Source organism: Lissotriton helveticus, chromosome 3_1 (assembly GCF_964261635.1).
Source record: "Lissotriton helveticus chromosome 3_1, aLisHel1.1, whole genome shotgun sequence".
NCBI lineage: Eukaryota > Metazoa > Chordata > Amphibia > Caudata > Salamandridae > Lissotriton > Lissotriton helveticus.
This window is the reverse complement of record NC_136061.1, coordinates 1,853,508,374-1,853,523,897: the sequence shown is the minus strand read 5'-3', so window position 1 is coordinate 1,853,523,897 and position 15,524 is coordinate 1,853,508,374. Positions and strand designations below refer to the sequence as shown.

Genomic DNA, 15,524 nt, shown 5'->3' with positions numbered 1-15,524 from the left:
CTTACTGCTAGCACAGGAAACTCCAGCCTTCTCCCAAAGCCGATAACATAAACGCCATTTGCTCGGATTAACGATAAAACCGTGTATTTACAATAGCACGCGCTGTGTTCCTACATGCAGTTACAGTACTTAAATCGCATTATGCAAAAACAGTGGCTTAGAGAGGCAGCGCATTTCGAGATAGTGCTCTGCTTCTTATCATCCGGTCAGTAAATAGTCATGTGGCATAGCAGAGTTCTCTTTTACGTTTATTTCCTTACATCCGCTTTCAGCTACAGAAAGCCGAGCTATTCAACACCAACATTCGTCGCTGCGGCACAGCTTCCAACACGAGCGCACCCTGCTCCGATTTTCAACATTTTCAGGTCGTTATAAGGGGTGCCACTCAGTTGAGATATTTATGACTGGCATTATGCGCCTGGAGCAGTGTTGCCCACCGTAGGCGCTACATTTGGATGCGTGCAGCTAGTAGAGGGACACTCGGTCCTGAACCCCTCTCCCGTACGCAGCAGTACTGAGGTTGCAGCTGGTAGCCCTGTGCCTGCTGCCAGTGCGCAGTGGTTTCGATTCAGTGGATGAAATAACTGGAGCTTTCTGGAGCCGCTGCGCCGGGAAGCCTCGGCCCTCCTCCGCGCCTATGATGACACTCTGATCGCTTCCCTCTCCGCAGCCACCAGCCCTCTCCACCTCCTCGCTGGCTGGGTGGGCACAGAGCCGCAGACGCTGGCATCGGCGGGCAGGGCACGGGTGGCAGAGCTCCCAGGTCGGACCTCCTGCGGGAAAAGGTAGGTGCCCAGCTCTCTTCTTTTCATTTTAAAGCCGTTTGGTTTCCAGACCGCGGATTGTGCACTTTTGCTGCTGCCGGGGCCGGTCTCCACTAGACTCCTGGACTCGGGCAGTCGCGGAGGCGCTGCGGGCACCGAGGCAGCTGCTCAGCGCCTCGAGGTCTGCCAAGACAGCGTGGCGCTGAGCCGTGACAGCAGTTTGTAAGCAAGTGGAGGGGTGGAGGAGACGTGCTTCAGAAGCTAGATTGGGAACATACATCTCAGCTAATCCTGGCGTCTCCGCTACACAATAACGTGTGACCCTGGGCAAATAACTTCATCTCCCTATACCCCAGTACCCCCTTTTGCCCAGGCTCAGAGTAAGGTTTCCCGGCTTTAAGCATTGTGTAAAAAACACCTAGTTGTACAGGTATTGTCTATAACTTATTTATTTTAAAGGCATGCTGATTTAATCGATGATCAGTGGAACGCATTTGGCCAGGGCGCTGCGAGCTTGTTGCTTCACACCTGCACTCACTTTAACGGCAGGTTGCAGGAACGGACTCACCGCTATAAAAATGCATTAGTTTCCGTGTGTGTGATCGGCCGTTTCAGTTGCACAGTGCGTATCAGCGGCAACTGCACGTGCGTGCGAGTGCTCTCAGGGCTTCTAGGCGCTACAGCATGCCGAGCGAGCGGGCGTCTAAGACGCAGCGTTAACACTGGCTCGTAGTGTGCCAGGCCCCTAGGGCGGTGTCCTGGTCATGCTATTTGGCAAGGGGGAGTGTCTGATATATGTTGCATGCATGCAATCTCTCCGTTATCACCGCACTCACCAGACAACACACAGTTGCGCGTGTCTGTCTTCAGATGTGTGTGAGAATGCTGATCGTCAGTGTGAGAGGCAACAGCGTGCACAGCGGGATGCTGTCACACCCCTCCACCAGAGAGACATGTGAAAGTGATGCACTTCGCACGATCTGAGGAAAAAGCAAACTATGATCATTTTGAACCTGAGTGAAAGGTGTGCAGAGAAGCAGCAGAGATTGATAACAGTTGTGATGCATCATGTCTTCTGCTTAGATGAGGAAAAATACATTTCTGGTAAATGACCCTTATCTGGTACACGATGCTAGTTTAGGTGAATAATGAAACTGCTGACAAGGGTCGTTCACTCAGCACAAGAGTTTTTTCTTTGCATTCTGCTTTTAGTAGTCATACTTTATTAATTATACATTTAGGATTACAGGGAAGCTCATTAAAAACCAGAGTGGTAGAAACTCCTCACATGTGGAAGCCAAAATCTTTAGACTTTCATAATGACACTATAAATGTCCTTTTATATACAATAAAATATTGGCTGGATTGTGCCTTAAATGTTAATCATGCGTGTTGAACTGCGCGTCAATTTCCTATTATTGCTAAATAAAAAAAAATCCTGGTTGTCAAAATTCACAGAGCACTTGAGGGACTATTGCTTCTTTTAGACTACTGTATTTTTGTAAAGTAATGACATTTTAATAATGAATTAATTTGTTTAACTTGTAAATGTTTTCTTACTCAGAAATGTTATGTAAATTGCAATGATTTTAATTAACCTGCAAATAGATATTACTTACATGTGTGTTTATTACAACCCAACTCGGCGCCGAATGTAGTTCCCCCCTTAGGGATTGAGACGTATGTCACAATGATAATATACACATACTGCAGAGGGAGCATTAGCCACAAAGCTGTCTTTCCAGGGTTGAAACGTATAACCTGCAGGTTACACTGGAATCTCTGCAACAAGCACATGGACCTTCTGAGCTCTACTATTAGGATTCAGAGCTGTGACTTGCAGATTATACATTGTTCCCTGGAGCCACATTAACACCTATTTACAGTTCTGTAAAACTGTTTCACTCTGTTAATAGTGGTGTGTTAAGTACAAATGCATCCACGCCTGTATTTGCATGTGTTGTTATGTGTAGGCGTGTTGTGCATAAGCATGGAAAAGAAAGTGACACTTTTGTGACTTTTTTTATCAGGAACAGGGCAGATTAAACTATTCAAGAAGACCATATCGCGTTCCGGGAGTTTTAGATAAGGTCCACTGTCTCTGTGGCCAGTAGGGTAGAGTTCCTAAGTGATCATAGTTACCCTCAATGAGACCTCTGTAGGGTTTTTAAAAGGACTCTCACCCACAGATTGCCTGTGGCATGTTTCATCATCATGTCCCTCACCCAGAACCATGGTATACCTGGATGGGCTCGACCTTCTAGAGTGAGCTCTTGATATTTTTGGGGATCAATTGTAGAAAATATAAAATTAACCCCTCATAAGGCCTCCTCGTCCCAGTCATTGCTATATGAGGCAATCCTGCTCCTAAGCAGGCCTATCTATACCTAGATATGTTAAAGAAATTTGTAGAGCGCAGCGTATACCCGGGGGTGTCTTGGCGGTAGTCAGAGTGCTGAACAGATGCAAAAGATAAAAGCTACTAGTTAAAAGGCCAGGTTTTTAGGGACTTTTTTTTTTTTTTTTTTTTTATTAGAAATTTTTATTGGTATACAAAAGAAGGTCGTACAAAAATATATATATACAGATATAGGTACACAGTTGGCGGTCATATATATCTATTGTTCTCCCTCCACTGGAGAAGAAAAGAAAAGAAGAGAAAAGAGGGGGGGGGGGGGATTGTCCTTTATTGGGTCGTCCTCAGGAGCTCATCAAGCGGGTCCCACATGTGCAGCTTGGCTGTGTGTTCTTTCGAGAAGGTGCCTGTAATGTTGTCTGCTCCCCTCAGGAAGGTAATCCAGTTGATCCATGTTTTAAAGCTTGCTTTGGCTGTGTTTTTCCAGTTCGTTAGGATCATTTTGAGGGCCGCTGTAAGAAGTAGGTCTAGGAGTTCTCTTTCTTCTTTAGTTTTTAGGTTCGCTGTTAGGTGCTCAGTCGCCAGGCTGACGAAGCTGATCTCCAGATTCGTTTTGAGCATGTCATTCAGGAAAGTGTTGATTTGAGCCCAGAACTTCCTGACTTTCACGCAGGTGAAGATAAGGTGTAGAAGGGAGGGAGCTGATCTAATGTGAAAAGGGAGGACATTCCACTGTTTGGTTGCTCCTGCCAGGAAACTGCTTCCTCCAATTTGGATTTTTTTGTACCTAAAAGTGTTTATTTTGAAATATCCCATTGATCATAGATTTCTAGTGGGAACGTTGCAAGAAAAGGCTTTCCTCAGAAAATCGTGGAGGGCCTTGTACCGGTCCAGGATGCTTGTTTCTGGTCCAGGCAGGACCAGGCCTGGCAATTCGGTCTGGACTGTTCCCATGGGGCACAGGGTCAAGACTGATTTGCATATGGCTGGGTCCAAACTGGGGGGGTGTAGTGGGCAAAAAAATGATGGATTTAACCTAGATCTTTTGAGTGGGGGAGAATGTTTGCATTGTCAGCATTCTGTCCATCATTTGTTTGCTATAAGGCCTTGTAAGGAAGGCAAAGCGATTTGAATTTGATCCTGTTTTTTTTACATTCAGCCAGTGAAGAACTTTTATGACATGTGTGACAGATTGATACCTGGGCAGTCCTAGCAGCAGTCTTGCTGCTGAATTCTGTAGAACGTGAAGTTCGTTGATATATTGTGCCTGCCGGCAATTTTATAAGCTGTTGCAATAACCAAACTTGGAAAGTATTAAAGTGGAAATTACTGTCTTCCTGGACCTGATGGGGAGAAAGTTTAATATTTTCTTAAGGATTCTCCGGGTGTTGAGGAGGATGAGATAACTGCATTAATTTGCTTACCAAGATTTAATTTATCATCCAGGATAATCTCAAGACTCTTAGCTTTAGTTGTGGGGGAAGGGAGCATTCTCATTTCTACTGGCCAGTAGGATGCAGACCAGAAGTTGGGGTTGTTTCTGAACAAGGTCACCGCAGTCTTTTCTGAATTCAGCTTAAGGCAGTGATTGCTCATCCAGATGCTGATTGGTCCCCTGGAGTTCTGGCTTCAATGGCTAGTGTCGATTAGAGTTGTTAGAGGTGGACAGTTCGATCTGCGTGTCGTCTTCGTAGGATGTGAGCGAGAAGCCAAAATATTGAATAAGAGGGGCAAGTTCCGCTACGTAAATATTGAAAAGAGTAGGGCTGAGCGATGATCCCTGCGGAACTCCACTGGGCAGAGAGAAGGATTTAGATGAGAAAGTATTTAATGTGACCACATTTTTTCTATCAGTAAGGAAGGATTTAAGTAATTTTAAGGGTACATTTATTATGCCAATGGCTTCCAAACAGTGGACTAAGATGGAATGTTCCACCGTATCGGAGGCCGCAGATAGATCTAACAAGATCAATGCGGCGGATCCGCTGTTGCCCAAAATGAATTTTAGTTCATCAGTGGCCTTAATGAGGGCTGTCTCAGTACTATGTCCCGATCTGAACCCAAATTGAGTAGGGTCGAGTCGGTTATTCTCTTTAATAAAATGATTCAATTGAGTGTTAATGATCTTTTCGAGTATTTTGGAGGGAAAAGAGAGTCTAGAGATGGGCCAATAGTTAGCAGCGTCCTCCGGGTCAAGGTTAGATTTTTTTAAGAGTGGAAGGATAGACGCCCTTTTCCAGATTATAGGGAAGATACCTGTGGTGAACATGGTGTTAAAAATGGCAGTTACTTTAAAGGCTTTGTGGTTTAAGTTGTACTTAAGCATGGAGGGAGGGCATGGATCGTAAGGTGATCCAGATTTAGTAGTCTGTATAAGCTCTTCAATCTGCACTATTGCGAGTGAGGAAAAAGTATTTAAGGAGACCAATGGGATATCACTATCCAAATAGCCATCCATCTTATTCTTGATTGCTGTCAGGTTAATATCCCTGGGGCGATTGAACAGATTACAAATTTGATTGATTTTATTTCTGAAGTGCTGAGCAATAGTATCACAGAAGGATGGACTGACCAAGTCTCCTTTACTCTCTGGTTGTTTGCTTAATTTGTTTATTACCTGGTAGAGTTCTTTCACAGAGTTTCTAGAGGATTCAATTTGCGATGTATAGTATGTTGTATTTTTCTTAACCAGAAGAGATTTATATTTAGGTAGGGATAGTTTGTAGATTTCTTTCTCATGAGAATCATACTGGACCCTCCATTTCCTTTCTTGTCATCTACAACTTTGTTTTTTTGAAGCTGGAGAGCTTCGGAAAACCAAGGAGCAGAGGATTTGTTTCTTCCTTGAATGGAAGGATAGAAGGAACAGTGAGAGAAAACGCCGTGGTAAGCCACTCAGAGTAGTCCTGGGAAGCTCACTCTGGGTATTCCAATGGTGGAGGGGAAGCTTCGGTCAGAAATTGTAAAGATGTTCATAGTTAAGGCTGGCCAATGCCCTATACTGCCTAATATTAGGAGCTTGAGTTGCTACAGCATGATTAAGCTCAAAGCATGATCAAGGTCAAATAAAATTGTAGAGAAATCCGACCAGACAATTGGTTCACTGAGTATGGTAAAAGCTTTATTATTAGAAAACTTGGCGTCCAGTGTGTGACCATCACTGTGGGTGGGTTCTCGTATTAGCTGAGGAAAATCAAAAGCGTTCATGTTCAAGTAGGGCAATAGTGTATCATCCTGAGATTCCAAGTGGAAATTAAAATCTCCACGGTCAGTAAAATTTGTACTTTAGATGTTGTTCTCAAAGAGATAGCTGATGGAGTTTAAAAAACGATATGTAGGGCCCGGAGGGCGATAAATAAGAGCTCCTCTGAAGGATTTTTTTTGTTAACTCAAATTTAAAGGATAGGGCTTCGCAATCATCATTCTGAATAGTCGAGAATTTGACCCTGAAATTGTCTTGATAGATAATACCTAGCCCCCCTCCTCTTGATAGCGGGTGGTCCTGTCTGTGCAACAGCCTGTAGGAGTCCCAATAAGAAGTTCTAGTGTTTATATTTTGTGTACAAAGTAGAATAAAGACTCCTTCCTCACCCCTCCATGCCTATTTCATTTACTGTCCAAGACAGGTAAGAGGCGCACTAGTTTTCCTGGTTTAATGTTGGTATACTGTTTATGATATAGATATATATATATAAAAAAATAAACTCACTGTGTGAGTTGCAAGCGTACTACAACCATGCATGTGCTTGGCTGGGGAGCATTGCGTGTGGTCTTCGAGAGGGGAAATCGAGTGCTGTGAGAGGCATTAGCACTCGGGCCCGCGGTCGGGTTTCTTATAGATGTGCGTCTGGGGGGATGCGGCGCATTGTTTTTATGCAGACAAATCTTGGAGGTGCTGAGATTTGGTTGCCCAGAAATAACTATAAATTGGAGGTGGTGCCTTTAGCATTACTTACTTCCTGCTTTTCTCAAGTGTGGCCATGGAGAGCGTGGAGGATCTTTCTGCTGCTCCTGGGGGAAAGCTGTGACGAAGAGGGAACATGTTCAGGATTTTGGGGAAGATGAGCTTTGAAGAAATCTAGGATGGGTCTCCAAGGCTTATTTATTAAGGCAACTAAAGCTGCCATGAATGACCCACAAACTAAAAAGCAAAAGGGTATTAATGATGGTGTGGATAATTCACCAAATTTAAGGTGTTTTCAGAAATGTTGGCACATATACGCGAATTCCGTGGCTTTGATCCAAAAACCCTAGATGAGGAGGGCTTTTGTTTGCAATGCAGTACCTCTTTTGAAGATTATCTTCCTTTACATAAAAATCATTAAGGAGAAAATTGCAAAGGAATGAAGGGATGTTGATAAGCAGAGTATTCCTCGTTTTTTTAATAGGAGGTATCATATTGCACATTTTTGATGATTAATATCCCAGATCCCAAAGGTGAATTCAATTTTGGCATCCATGACTTCTTCTTCCCTTTTATCATCAGAGGAAGCAACCTTGTCTGATCCTGTTGAAAAGAAGGTAGAGGCAGCCCTCAAGCGGGCTGACACAGCTTCCTTCCATATACGTTCCAGCTCATACTCTGCAAATGCTTCCCAGTTCCTATTAAAATATTCTGGAAAAGTATTTGATTGCCTCCAGGATTAGGGTGATCCAACTCGTACTTTAGCCCAAATGGAGATATTGGCCCAGTTCCTCTTGGACGTCACGCCACCTATGGGCTTTTTCATCTGCATCAGGCGCAGCAGTTGAGGGCGGATTTCCCTGTGGACGAACCCTTGGGGACTGGATTCTACACAAAAGTCTCTAATACATAAGCTGCCTTTTGAAGGTCCAAAATTATTTGGGGATGAGTCAAATACTATGGTCCAAAGGTCTGCTGAAGTGAAGAAGAGTTTAAAGCCTTTTCAGTTGTTTCAAAGGAAGAAAACGCTTTTTTCCAAAAGTACACTTTTCAAGGTCCTATGACAATATACGTCCCTTTCAAGGACCGGCTCTTGGAGCCACGTTTGCCAATAAGTCCCGACCACGGGGTCAGAATACCCCAAAAACTAGTCAGAATTTACTATGTCAAGGTCAGGCCAATCTTCAGTCCTACCTTATGCAATGGCGCCTGTAGATAATAGAACAATGAGTCCTCTCCATAATTTGCCAAGGATACGGGTTCCTTCCTGTCAGCCTCCCCCAGAAGGGGTGTTTCATGTTGCTCCATTATCAAGAGACATGCAAAAGAGGAATGCAATGTTGACACGGTGGAGAAACTACTCCTCAAGAGGGCAGTTGTTCATGTACCGACAACCGAGTGTTAAGAATTGTTTTATTCTAATCTCTTCTTAGTGCGCAAACCAGATATTTCTTTTTGGCCTATTCGAGAAATGAAGGCACTGAACACGTCTTTGAAATTAGACCCATTTCGAATGATCACTCTACAATTCACCATTCCCCTCAACGAGACTGACGACTTTTTTGGCAACTTTGGATTTAGAAGATGTTGTTTTCGTGTTCCTATTCACCACAAATGCCAAAACTTCCTGTGGTTTGCACGGAACGATGGCACATTCAGTTCCAGTTGTTCCTTGGGCTCGATTACACCTCAAACCTCTCATCATTCATTGGAATCCATCCCTCGCCTCGCCAATCACGTTTCCCAGGTCCTACTGTCTCCAACTCTTGTTCCTGTGTTGACTTGGTGTTTGCACACCCTCAATCTAGAGAAGGGTATCACGTTTCAGGTCCCTGTTCTGGTTTTGTTGACAACAGATGCTAGTCTGTGGGTTTGGGGGCAACTCTGGGGACTGTTGAAGAAAATGGTCACTGATGGACAGTAGTCATTCATCCGATTGGAGGGAGTTGGCAGCAGTCTGTTTGGGAAGCGGTTGAGTTTTTCCAACCACAGTTACACGGGGCAAATCTAGTGGTCTGTACCGACAATCGGATAGCGCAGTGTTACCTGAATTGCCAATGGGGGAAAACTGTGTCCTCTTCTCATCTGCCTGGCTAACAGATGTGCTCTTGGGCAGAGGTAAATCTCATTGCCATGAGGGCAGTTTACATTCAGGGACAGCTTAATTTTCATGCCGACAGCTTGAACCGCAATCTGTCCTCCTCAGTTCTCTACCATCTCTTTCATCCTGTCTTTCACAAGCTATGCCATCTCTTCGGGGAACCATGGATAGACCTTTATGCCTTTCCCCACAATGCCCTTATTCCAATATTTTGTTCAGAAGTAGTTTGTCATCAAGCATGGGCAGTAGATGCTCTCTCAGTCGCCTGGCCACGTGGTCATCTGTATTCATTCCCGCCGATTACCCTCCTCCCCAGGGTGCTATAGAGGATTCGGGTGGCGACGGTATCAGTGATCATGATTGCCCCTTATAGGCCTCGTAGCCTTTGGTCCCCTATGTTACTCAAGGTGTTCAGTGGAAGGTTTGGCAGGTTACCAGTAATTCCATCCCCTCTCCAGTGTCCAGCATTGCCACTGGGGCAAATTAACTGCTGAAGTTGACGGCTTGGCTCTTGAATGCTTAGCGCTGGAGATAATGGGTTCTTCCAGCCGTTTGGCAGCTGAAATACAACTATCCCGTAAGCAGTCAACTCTTTCCTCCTATAAAAAGAACTGGGGCTCTTTTGTGAAATGGTGTGTGGTTAAACATATACATCCAGTTAGAGGAGATTCCTTTCAGATTCTTGAATTTCTGAGAGATGGGTTTTTAAAGAATCTAGCTCTGGCTACTTTGGCCACCAATGGGCAGCAGTTAAGGCTTGTCCCAGATCTAAGGGGAAATTGGTTATGAGTGTTCCCTTGGCTGCACTCTTACTTAAGAGTTTTCAGCAACAAAGACTGGTATCACTGGTTATTGTTCCTGGGAGTTACCTACAGTTCTTCATGGATTGCAAATGTTCCCTTTTAAACCTCTTCATGAGGCAGACATGATGGGGGTGTTGGCTAAAACTGCTTTTCTGTTGGCCATTACTTCATCTTGAAGATCGGCGAATCCGGTACCCTGATGATGTCATATCCCTATTTGCAGATTCTTGTTGAAAGGGTGGTCTTGCGGTAGAATCCAACCTTTGTTCCTAAGGTGTCTTCTAGGTTCCATTCGCAACTAGAGGTAATTCTTCCAGTCTTCCAGGATTAAGGCGATCTTCAGTTTCCTTCCTCCCCAGGTGTTTAGAGGGCTCTGATAATCTATCTGCAACGTACAAAGGACTTTTGCCTTGTCAATTTGCTGTTTATTTCTTTTGGTAGTGTAAACAAGGGTAGAAAAGGGTTCACCTTCATGCTCAGCAGATGGGCTCGGCAGGCAATTTGTCAAGCTTACAAATTCCTGGGTGCATGCCCTCCAGTAAAGGTCCGAGGACGCGCCACCCAATCAGTTTCTATCTCCTAGGCTGAGGCTGCAGTTTTGTCAATTCAAGAGATCTACAGGGGTCCACATGGCCATCTCATCACACCTTTCTTAAACCCTATTGTCTTGATGTTTTGAATTCTTCTTCTGATAATTTTGATTTTGGGGTCGTGAAAGCAACAATGAAATAAGTATGGTTTAATAAACTTCATTAGTTTGCAGATGGCGATGTCAAGCTGGTTCTTTGTTGCTTGTGAAATCCTCATATTGTAATGACTGGAACGAGGAGGTCCTATGAGGGGGTAATGAATCCCTTACATACTAGTAAGCGTCATTATCCCGATTAAGGTTCTCCTCTCCCCAGTCATAGCCCCCCTTCTGATTTCTGATTTACATTCTTGTCTGGTCTTGATACTAGCAGGTATCGAGGAGGAAGGGAGGAGTCTTTATTCTATTTTGTAAATATAAAAGAAAGACTAGGTGTAGATAGGACTGTCTGGGGGCAGGATTGCCTCATATTGTAATGAATGGGACAAGGAGGTACTTAATCGGGGTAAAAAAGTTTACCTGTAAGTAATGGATGTATTACCCAGGAAAAGGTACCTGTTGGGTATTTTTATTCAAGAGTTTCCCTGGTATGGTTAAAATAGGGGGTTCAGAATGTACCAGAGGGACGTAGGGCATTGGTTAGTACTCCAGCACAGAGTTGGTCAACATGTTACAGCTGTGTTTGTGCCACCTAGAGCAGTCGGCCTTCATCAGGACCAGAAGGACCCCTATCAATGTAACATTAATACCTGGAGTGATTCACCATTTGTAGTGATTATGACTTCTCAGGAACACACTCATGCATAAATACATGTGTTCCACTTTGGACTCACTATAAATACCTGGCTGGGCTTTTTGAGGCCAGATAGGGGACAAGGGTGGTCCTCCTTATAGTCACGCTTTCTTCAAAGGTCAAGACTTATTTGTGCACCTGCATCCTTCTCTTCTCCCTGCACATTGTTTTTCACTTAGCCAAACTCAGGCCCTAGTTGAAACCTGTGCTGAGCAAAATTCCCAAGTGGAATCCTGCTCGTCACAATTATAAGGGGTCCCATGTTTCTGAATCCTGATTTACTTGGCCAGGAATAATAGATCCTAATATTGCTAGCTGGAAAACCTGGCTGGTAAAATGCCCTAGGAAAGGGCTACATTGCAGGCCGGACCTGTTCCCAGGGATTGAGTCTTTCCCGCTGCAGGTTGAGACCTAATTCCGCAGCTCTGTATGGTTAGCAGGGTTGTGCTTTAAACAGTAAATGTTCTTTGCAATCAACTCGTTGTACCATAATAAACCCGCCTCCACCACCACCACCCGCAATTGAGACTGATGGCAATTGTACTTATTTCAGAGAACTAGGCCATGTCATTTAAAAAAAACCCGTTCTTGTACAATGAAAATGCCGAAAGGCATTTGCAGAGATAGAAAGTCCCCCATGTGAGGTTTGTGTAACTTACCAATTACTGTTTTTTTGTCCTTTGCTGTTTGTGGTTTTGATATATTTAATGGGTCAGAACTGTATTTTATTGCTGATTTAATAGCGATTTCTATACCCAAGTGAGAGCCTAAAGCGCTTTACTGAATGGGTTGGTTGCCTTAATTTGTAAAGCGCTTCCTACTCCTGGTGAGGTTGTCAAGCATTCAAAATTGCATCATTAAACCTACAATTGCCTGCCTCCAATGGGAAATGAACACAGGCCTATATGAACTACCCAGGCTTAACATTGACCCAATGTAATTGCTGACTGGAGAGAAAAGATATGACTTGGGGATTTGTCAGAATCTCTGTTGACCGGTGACTTAAAGCTATTGAGATAATGAACTTTCATAAACAGAAGAAAAATGATAGCTAAGTTGTTGATAGATGAGGGTGAGCCATTACTTGCTCGGCCAAGGACCTTCCTGCAAAAAATATACTGAGCTGTGAGTGACTGACTGACTTCTCCAGCTGCGGTGTGAATCCGAGAGGGAGGGGAGGGAATTGGAGAGGAAGAGTTACAAGGCAGAGGAAGATGGACTGTAGTTAAAAAGAGGCAGGGCAGAGAGGGAAAGATTTTTTGAAAACATATTTTATTGGTTTTTAGACATCATACAAACCGAAGTCAGCTCCTATTACACTTTGGACCCATCAAATATATTTCCAAGTTTATCCCCAACCAAACACCTCAATATCCTCCCTCTCCATATGGCAATTGGTGTGGGTACATTTCAAAGGATATATATTACAGCATAGCACCAGCAATAATGGGAATGCTCATAACACAGTGCGCTTACTAATTGTCACATGTATGCTCTACACAGTTCAATCTTCCCCCTTCGCCTGAGAATTCAGTAGAGCCTGTACCATTGTGTCCCAAGCTTTAGCCATTTCCAGAGCTTTTTCATTGTTCGTTCGTTTGGCCAGTTGGAACCTAACGGAGCTCTCGCTGCTAGCCCATCTATGTAGCTCCGCTCTCCATCTCTTACACGATGGCCCTTCTTTCGATTTCCAGTGCCAAGTAATTTCCCGCTTGGCTAAAAGTAATCCTAAAGCAATGAACTTACTGGTTACTTTAGTTTTGGGCGTGTGCGGGAACCAATGTAGCAGGCATACAGCAAGATCAAAGTTCAATTGTCTATCAGTGATTTCCTTGAGGAGCTCCCCCACTTCCATCCAATAATCCCCCAAAACTGGGCAGCTCCAGAGCATGTGCTCCAGTTCCGCACCCTGTTCCGAGCACCTAGGGCACGCTGCGCTGCGGACTTGAAAGTATTTCTGGATCTTGCCTGGGGTTAGGTAGGCTCGGTGCAAAAAAAAAATTGTACTTGCTGAAAGCGCGCATTTCTGCTCCCCTTCCATGTTCTCCCCGTGATGTGACCCCACACTGTGTCTGGTATCGGTTTGCCTATGGCCGCCTCCCATTTCAGTTTCAATCCATCTAGGGGCCGGAGTCCCTCGCGCAACATTCGAGACTGGAGGCATGTAACTGCTTTAAAGGTCCCCGCCGCCATTACTACATATTGGCAAGCCATAGTTGTCACTGGTTCCGCCTGTCCCCCCTTGCCGCCGCTACTGCCGCGTGAATCAGGAAACTACCATCTGGGAGACCATATCTGTCCTGCAGGGTTTGGAACGTCAGCAGCACCTCATCCTCATATAAATCACCTACCACTTGGAGTCCTAGCTGTTCCCAGTCCATGAGGGGGGATCAGTCTCCACCATGTGGCAGTGCCGTCAGCATCCCCAATGGGATTTCAGGTGCATACGGGTGGGTCACCCCAGCTCTACACTGACTCCTATTCCAACAGAGCCTAAGGGTTTTCTCTTCCATTGTCAAATCTTTTAAGTTAAGTTTATGTTGCATTATTATGTAAGAAAGGATATGTCTTGGAATCCCCACACCTTGCAACCTTTCAGGACCCCGAAATTTCGCTGCAACGTGTTGCGTGAGCACCTGCAGCTGGGCGGCCAAATAGTAAAGCTCAAAGTCTGGAACTGCCATCCCACCCTCTGCCTTAGGCCTCATCAATGTTGTCAAAGCCACCCTCCGCCGACCAGCCCCCCACAGAAAGCCAACAATCATAGAGCGCAGTTCTTTAAACACACTCGGGGGAACCCAGATCGGTAAAGTTCGGAAATAATAAAGCAATCGAGGTAAGGCCACCATTTTAAGAAGAGCCACTCTCCCCACCACTGAGAGAGGGAGTGTAGACCAGAACGCCATGCTTCCCTTCAGAGCACTGATACAGCGCCTTACATTCCCCTCCAACATGTCCGCGGCGGCATGATAGATTCGAACTCCCAAGTATGTCAAACAGGTCGGTTCCCATGTCATCACCCTGGGCAACTGCGGCGACTGCGCACACGGTTATAACGGGAAGAGACCTGTCTTGCGCCAGTTCACCTGCAAGCCCGAGAGCGCTCCAAAGTGCGTGAGCAGGGAGATTGCACTCTGCAAAGAATCCTCAGTATTGTCTAAAAACAGGAGCAGGTCATCTGCATAGAGTGATATGTAATGGGGTACATACTGCAACCACAGACCCTGGTAGACACGTCCCGACCTAGCCTGTGCCGCTAGAGGTTCTATTGCCAGGGTTAACAATAGTGGGGATAACGAGCACCCCTGTCTCGTTCCTCGCTGCACTGAGCACTGCACTGAGATCATGTCTCCCAGCCGCACTCTTGCCCTTGCCGAGGAGTACAATGCCCTCTTCCACGCCCCAAAGTGTTCCCCCAAGCCAAATTTCTCCAGTACCCTATACAGGAACTCCCACTCCAGGCTATCGAAAGCCTTCTCTATGTCAACCGACAGTGCCATTGGTAACCGTGCACCGTGATGTTCTCCTCCCATAATCCGCACCAATCTCCGGATGTACGAAGACGTGTTACGCGTGGGGATAAATCCCGCCTGGTCAGTATGTACCAGCGTGGTCATATATGGCAGTAATCGGGTCGCCAGGATCCAGCTCAGTATTTTATAGTCCACCGTCAACATAGACAGTGGCCTATAGGATGTCACATCCGAGTCTCCTCTGCCGGGTTTCAGAAGGGGGATGATCAACGCTTCACGCATGGAAGTGGGTAACTGACCCAACACCTTGGCCTCTGCATATACTTCCAGCAGGCGGGGCGCCAAGACGTCCACATAGTGTGTGTAAAATTCGATTGGCAGCCCGTCCGCTCCCGGCACTTTATTTCTGGCCATGCTCTTGATCGCACATCGGATCTCTGACAGTGTTACATCTCCCCCTAGTGTCACGGCCTGCTCCTCCTCTAATCGCGGAAGGGGGATCTCGGCCAGATAGTCCTCGATGGCTGTCCCCTTTCCCGCCAACCTGCACTGGTACAGTGACTCGTAATACGTTAGGAATCTCGACACCACCTCCCCCTGTGAGTATACCATGACTCCTGCCGCAGTTTCTATTTTCATAAGCGGGTTTCCTCTCTGGACTGGGTTTGCTATTCGTGCTAGCAGCGTGCCCACTTTATCTCGTTCTGCATGGGCCTTCACCAAGTAGTTTTTGTGATCGAA

General features: G+C 45.4%; 1 protein-coding gene across 1 annotated transcript in view; it reads left to right on the top strand.

Annotated features, from left to right (window-relative positions):
* The first annotated feature begins 303 nt into the window (after window positions 1–303).
* The window catches only part of TSPAN4 (tetraspanin 4), a 2,988,612-nt gene continuing 2,973,391 nt past the window's right edge, over window positions 304–15,524 (top strand). The window contains exon 1 of the mRNA XM_078682789.1: window positions 304–785. The gene's annotated coding sequence lies outside the window, so the exon portion shown is untranslated. The remainder of the gene's footprint in view (window positions 786–15,524) is intronic.